Below are 7,374 nucleotides of genomic sequence, written 5' to 3' on the forward strand. Positions count from 1 at the left end.
ATCAAATTCATTGTTCATCAGTAAAGTTGTATCAGAACACAGCCACAGTCATAGATTTATATATTGTCTATGGTTGCTTTCACAATAAGGACAGAGTTAAATAGTCACAACAAAGATTATCTGTGGCCTAAAAAGCCTAAAATACTTACTGTCTAGCCCCAGTTTGTACATCTCAACTATAAACCATCTAGGTGGGCCTAATAGTTTTTCAATGGGTTTGAAGTTATCATTAAGTTCATGGAAAGCTGTACCCCTTTTCAAGCCAACACTATTTAATGATTTTTTCACATTGGAAAAGTAGCATTGCTATTTTTTAAATCCACTTTTAACAGAGCTTCATCATTTATTTGTCACAAAAACAGTCATGTGAGAATTAACTATCTTATTGCCAAACCTGAAGGGAAGATCCCTGAAATCCACTAGCATTGACCCTGGAGTCTTCGGTCTGGAGAAAGAACTGCCACATGTCCAACTTTGAAGAAGACTAAAATATTACATAACCGTAGCATAGTTATATCATGTGACTGAACCCTTACTCTGAGCAAAATAGAGAGTCACGGACACATGAAACAGACTTGACAGCTGTCAGAGAGGGCCGGGGAACTGGATGAAAGAAGGTGAAGGGATTAGCCAAAAAATATGTATGAATAACTCATAAACAGAGACAGCAATGTGGTGATAACTGGAAGGAAGGAAGAGAAGGGAAGGCGAGGGGGAGAAATGCGGGCATCTGTAATAGTGTCAACAATAAAAAATAAAGTTTAGAAAAAGGGTCTACATTTTGATCTCCAGTTAGAAATTTCTAGCTTTCTAAATTCGCTTGTTTTGCAACTGAGCAGCAAGTTCAAAAAAGTGTCAGCAAAAAAAAAAAAGTTTCCTTTAAAAAAGGGAAAAATAGTTTCCATTGTGTTAGTGTTGTGAAATACTTCATTTTCAAAAATAACCTACAGACTCTAGGCTTTAACATCACAATTTTCAGAAATGAACAAAGCAATTGGGTTATTTTGATATCCAAGGGGAAACATGTGACTATTTTCCTCTAACACCTTAGAAAAATTACCACATTTCATTCCTTCTTAACAACTTGCTAGATTTTTTTCTCTCCACATCTGATTCTGCATTTTCAATGTGTAGTTGGTAAGACCACTGGCATAGAACTCAGACTGCCCAAATTCCCCTCTGGTACTTACTCTGTGTGACAGGATAACAACATGACATTCTGTATCTCAGTTTCTTCATCTGTAAAATGGGGTCCTTGTAGTGCCAACTTCAGAGGTTTGTTCAGGGAATTCAATGGGGTATGACATGAAAAGGGCTTAGCAGAGTGTCTGGCATACAGAAAATCATTATTAATATTGTCTAGAATTAAGGATTGGCGTCACCTCACTGGAGAATGGATAGACCAATGAGAGCCTTTTGTTCTGATGCTGTAGCAAACACCTTGGCCTCATGGTTATAAAACGTAGACATAGTGTCAGCGACTGAGTGCGCCTTTGTCAACAAAACCATCTCTCAGTGGATTTAGCAAATTCAAACAGAAAGAGCCTCTTCTGTTTATCAAGGCACAGGGAAAACATATTAATTATATGGACAGCAACATTACAGGTGTTAACTTAAGCCAACATAAACAGTCATTTTTCATGAAGCCCTCTTAAACTCCTAGGAAATCTTAGAATGTATCCAGTTCCACCACCTGCCTGATTAAGTCATTCTGCTGTAGTTAACTCCTTCCCATGGTGTGAGAAAAACTGTTCCTTAAAGCCACTCACTTCATTTTGAGACTCTTCCTTAGATCCTTCCTTTAATATTCACCGCACTACAGGATTGGTGAGACCTGCGCCACCTGGCCACCTATCCTGCTTTGCTTCAAGTATAACACAACTCCTTTCTTCTTAAAGCATCTCACCTTCCCTGAACTCTTCCCTCTGGTAAATGCACAACCCCGTACATTCCCAGGGCTATGTAGCTAGATAAATATTCCAAATATGTCCCCAGGCTCAGTCCTCATGTTTAAGAGCAAAATTCAAAGAAAAATTATTTGATCTCTTCACTGTGTCCTGTTCTCCAGGTCAGAATCATATAATAATAATATTGAAAGGCAACATAAGAAACTAGAACTCTAACATGCAGTGCCTAGAGAATTTAAAATGGAATGTATTGTTTATTTAGTTCTCCATACCTCTAAATGGAGTTGGAAAAATATAGAGCAGAACAATTAAATCGATGTGCTTTTCTTTCCAACATCATGTCAAGAATGGTGGAGGGTCTTAGGTTCTACTCTACTTTCAAGTTACCAAGTGCACCTGCCAGCATGTCGTGGATTCCGCTAGGAGGCTGAGACTCCTGGAGCAGAGACCAAGGAGCTTGTCACCAAGGCCCAGCAAGCAGCCCACGTTCCATGTTCTTGTTGTTTCCACCTGCCCCTGGTGTCTCATGAGGACAAGGTGGAATGGCACATGGGATGCGGAGAACTCAGTGGTTTGCATCAGAGGTGAGAAACCCTGGGCTTAAAAATCCTTCACCTTTTATAATGGGTTGCAAGCAAAGCTACGCTGTAGGGTGATACTCTCTTTACTATCTGGACAGCAAACACACCTGCTCTCTGCTTTCGTGGAGTCACTATCGCTATTTCCCAGGCTGAACAACTATACAAACTTCACTGAAAAAGAAATTGAAAACCAAAGCTGTCAGTGCTTATGCTCCAAAGGTGTACAAAGTACAAGAGACCCACCGAGAATGGTCTCCCAGTAGACCGCAGGATTTTATTATGGGGAGTACTTAATACCTCTAGAACATTAATCAGTACGTATTTACGGAATGAACACTGTGTGCTCAGCACTTCTGCAGGTATTATGGAGGATACCAAGTCCTCGGTTTCCAGATTCAAGAAACTTAGAATTTACAGGGACTACTTGACCCAAAATAATAGGGAACCATATGAGACAAGCTAAAGTTAAATTAGGAATTATTTACTCAGTCAGGCCCGTAAAGATTAAATTCTTAGTATAAACACTAAAATTTACCTCTCACTGTAAATAGGCACTAATTGAAGCCCTTTATACCTATTTTTTCACTAGCCACAAAACTTTATTGAAGCGATCAGTACATGTATCTGTCTGAGAAATGTTTTAAGCCACCCACTGGATAGTTACAAACACATCTGGATCTGTTTTATTGCTATATTTTTGGTTTTCTTGGCAAGGGAATATCAAGAATCGAATCCCCAAGTCCTGATTTTTAAAAATCTATAAAAAGGAAGAATTAAACACTGTAAAATTCAAATCAAGAAGACAATTCCATATAAGTCGAGCCAGACAAGCTGAAAAGTGGATGTGAAATAATCTCTTATACAAAATGCCAAAGGAGCCAAAGATATGTTACAAAAGGTAAAATTTTTGTCAGAAAATTGTTACTATGTAGTTTGGCTTTCAGTGGAACCCTTGAATCAATCATCTGAATGATTTCCAGAGCAATTCTGGATACGGGTGCCGGGAGTCAGGGGTCAGTGTTGAGTACTTGGAATTCCACTCTTTCTCCAGGGCCCAGTCCAGACTCCTTCTCTTCCTCCTGTTAGAAAGTTTTGCCTCTGTTATATTTCATATGGGAACCAGCCCTACGTTCCCCAATCCTGTATCCACGCAAATTCCAAAGTGCCATTCTCAAATTTTCCTGTAAGAATTGCCCCAACCTTCAAATCTTACGTTTCTCTCAAAATTGAGTTCATCAAAATCCGTTTCAAAGTCAAAGCTTTTGGGCTGGCTGGGACCATCAAAGATGATCTGTGAGGTAAGTGTTATTGTTTGTAATCTTTCTGCCATTTTCTCTATTCCTTCCTTTTCAAGGAATGGACTTCACTTTTGGTTGCATTTCAGGCTTTCCGATCTCACACGGTGTTTCTTCAATGAATGATAAAAACCTTGTCGCTACATCACACGATTTCGGGTGAATACAAGTTGGGTCCAGAGAATCTGGCTTCAGTACAGCACTTGCTGCGGTTTTGCTTTCCTTGCCCTGCTTCTCATTCATCATCTCAACACCTGCAGGAGAGGTCACGGTGACCCTTTGACTTGGGTCTGCAGATTCAGTTACTGACTACTGCAAGATTTTTTAATATGATGCTGGATAATTCTGATGAAGCCAACACACTGTTGGAAAGATTTAGGGTACAGTCCTTTCACTTTCTTCAGCTGTTCTTAGTCGATGAAGCACCCTTTTTTCTCTTGCCATTCAATACTACGAGTATTCTTGGCCCAGTTGGCACCAAGTCTTGCAATATGCCTCAACCAAACTTCTGAACAGATGTTAACATCCACTCCCACAAAGCAGACACGATCTTCTCCAACACTATCTGGCACTGTCTTGAGGAATTGCCTGGGAGGCAACGTGCTGACACATTCCAACTCTGACGTGTTTCACTCAGTTTTCACCAGCTCAGCTAATGGATCTTTTATACATCTTGCTATGGACACCGCACTCCTCAAATTAGAGTCCAGTCCTGGCATCTGTTTGTTAGCTGCAGGGATAACACTGTAGGCTAGTGCTCCTGCTTTACTGACCAAACACTGAATAACATCCAGTAGCGCAAAGCAATTTTTCATGACCATGTCAGCAAAGTAAGCTTCTGTTTCCCGGCAAGCAGTTCCATCTCCAACCACCATTGTGCTGCCGTTGAAATCCAGCAAAAGCCTTTTTATTTTCTCTGCCTCTTTGAAGACTTGTCCACAATGCAAGCTAATTTGCAACCACGTTTATAACCAAGATCCACAAGTTCTGGAGCAAGGCTTGTTAACAGGAGCTGACAAAGTTTCCATCCAAACATCATTACTGACTCCTTCTCTGAATCTAATGTTCATGTGGCTCTGAATTCTCTACAGAAGAGAAGATAAATAAGGCATTTAAAAGAATCATCCATTGACTTGCATAAGATCTTCATTAACTCCCATCTTGACAAGTGACATGGTCTCCACTTGTTCCAGATGCACCACCTACAGAATTTGCTCTCTTTTTAAAAAAGATTTTATTTATTTATTTTTAGAGAGAGGAGAACGAAAGAAGAGAGAGAGAGAAAGTTGGATCATTTTCCTATTGTTTGCACTCCAATGAAGGACTGAATCTTCAATCCTGCATGTGCTCTGATGGAAATCGGACCAGCAACCTTTCTGTTTGCAGGACAACACCCAACCAACTAAGCCACACTTGTTAGGGCAGAATTCATTCTTAACTCCATCAAGAATGTTGAACTTGACTGTAGTATATTCAAGTTTTCTCCACAGTTATTTGCCAGAATCTGATGATGTTGGATAGTTTTCATGTTACATGAAAAAACTCTGGTAGAGGTGAAACTTATCAACATCTTTCTCATTTACTGTTTCAAAGAACACTTTGCTGGAGATGATGGAATAGAACTATATGTATTTGGGCACAATTTCCTTTTGAAGCCACGTGTATATATCTGTCTTTAGTAATCATGCCTGCTAAAACATGCTGCACTCCTGGTTCAATGTCCTGGAGTGTCAAAGCCCTTATACCTTGGGTTGAATATTAGACAGCAGATTGAGCTTCTATGGATTCTCAAGCAGTGTCCTGGCTGCTTTCTCTAATCTAAACTGCCTTTCTTACTGGGCTTTGGTGCATTTGCTCCCAGTTTTACAAGGAGAAGGGACCTAAAAAACAGATAATTTATTTACTAAAAAAATTTGTATTTAGTCTTACATGTTTAAACTTTAGTTATCTCCAAAGTACTCTCTATTTGATGCAATATACCTATCCAGACATTCTTTCCACTGCTCAAAAAAGTTTTGAACTCATCGTTTTTGATGCCTTTTAGTGCTTCTGCCATGCTTTGTCTTGCCTCTTCCACATCAGCAAACTGCTTCCCTTTGAGGACTTTTTTTTGCCCAAGGAAACAAAAAAGAAGTCATTTGGGATGAGATTGGGTGAATAGAAAGGCTAGGGTAGGGTATGGGGGCCATGCCAGTTTTGGTCAAAAACTGCTGGACACTCTGCACAGAGTGGGCAGGTGTGCTCTAAGTCACCCATTATGAAATGGGCAAGCTCATTGAAAGAGTCTTCAAACAAATACACTGAAGACAGATGTAGCCTCTCACAACAATTCCAGCTGGTGCACTGATGCAGTTGGGATCCCAAAACACTTACCTAGTGGCAGAAGCCTGTGCTACAAGGGTCCTGGCCTCCAGAAGGTCATTGTGGCTTTTAGGGGATACCCCCTTGTATAGGGCGGTGACACTTTCTAGTTCTTCAAAAGTTTTGCAGTTCAGCAAGGCTCTTAACAAGCATTCATACATCTTCCACTCCTTCTTAATGTTCTGGATTGTACTACAAATCTTTGCAACAGCCCATAGCTTCTCTAGGGCTTGTTAAACTTCTCTCAAGTAATCAGTACCACCATTATTAATGAGCTCTTTTCAATAATGTACAATGAAGGGAATTGTGTTATCATCATTAAAGAGATGAGTGATGTTGGCACAAACTCCAAGATTTGATATTAGTTCTCTCAGATAAAACCTGTGCTATGACCTAGTTCATTTCCACCTCCTCATTATTGGCATTACCCACAAAACCGACAGGTTTCTGAGGACACGTTTCAGTCTTCACTTTTTAAAGAGGAATGCCCAGCTACACAGTCATCCTCATTCTCCTCCATCTGGCTCACCCCTTCCCGCAGGTGCCTGTGGGTGGTGTCTCTGTGTGAGACTCTCACTCTTGAAGCAGCTGACTTTGTTGGTTTCTTCACCAACTTTCAGCTCTTTGGTCCTCAGAGCTGAAGGTTGAATGAGAAGAAAAATAGTCTGTTAGAAATGCTCTTTGACTCACTTACTGCTGAAGATTTAGAAAGCTTCCAAGTTTTCCATATTGTAAATAGCACTGGGATATAGATTTGTATGCAGAAGCCTTTTTTATAATTCACTTAATCAAAGCACTATCTACAGGTATGGTCTCCTCGTACACATGCTAAATCCTTTTTTAATATTTTTCTGCTACCAGGAAATGCCTAAGAATCCATGTTTTATCAAACCTTTAGCATTTGGTATCTTGTTTTATCTAATCTGCATATCTGATTATTAGTGAGGTTGACCATTTTTCCAAGTTTATTAACCACTTATATTTCCACATTTGTGAATTATTTTTTACATAAGTTGGCCAATTTGTCTTAGTGTTTTCTGTATGGATTTGTATGACATAATTATGCCAAATGTTTTTTTATTTTGTTATTATTCATTATTCTGTTAATAGAAGCTTTAAATTTTAGTGTATTTAAAATTTTTTAAATTATTCTATTTTTTCAATGTGTTTTAATCTAAGAAAATTATTTCTAATTTCAAGGATCAATAAATATACAGTGATATCTTCTTC

General features: G+C 39.3%; 1 pseudogene; it reads right to left on the reverse strand.

The window, feature by feature from the left end:
- Positions 1-3,345: 3,345 nt before the first annotated feature.
- Positions 3,346-6,664, reverse strand: LOC119035223 (S1 RNA-binding domain-containing protein 1-like; annotated as a pseudogene).
- Between the last annotated feature and the right edge of the window lie 710 nt (positions 6,665-7,374).

Source organism: Artibeus jamaicensis, unplaced genomic scaffold (assembly GCF_021234435.1).
Source record: "Artibeus jamaicensis isolate MK-2021 breed Jamaican fruit bat unplaced genomic scaffold, CSHL_Jam_final scaffold_916, whole genome shotgun sequence".
In the NCBI taxonomy this organism is placed as follows: Eukaryota; Metazoa; Chordata; class Mammalia; order Chiroptera; family Phyllostomidae; genus Artibeus; species Artibeus jamaicensis.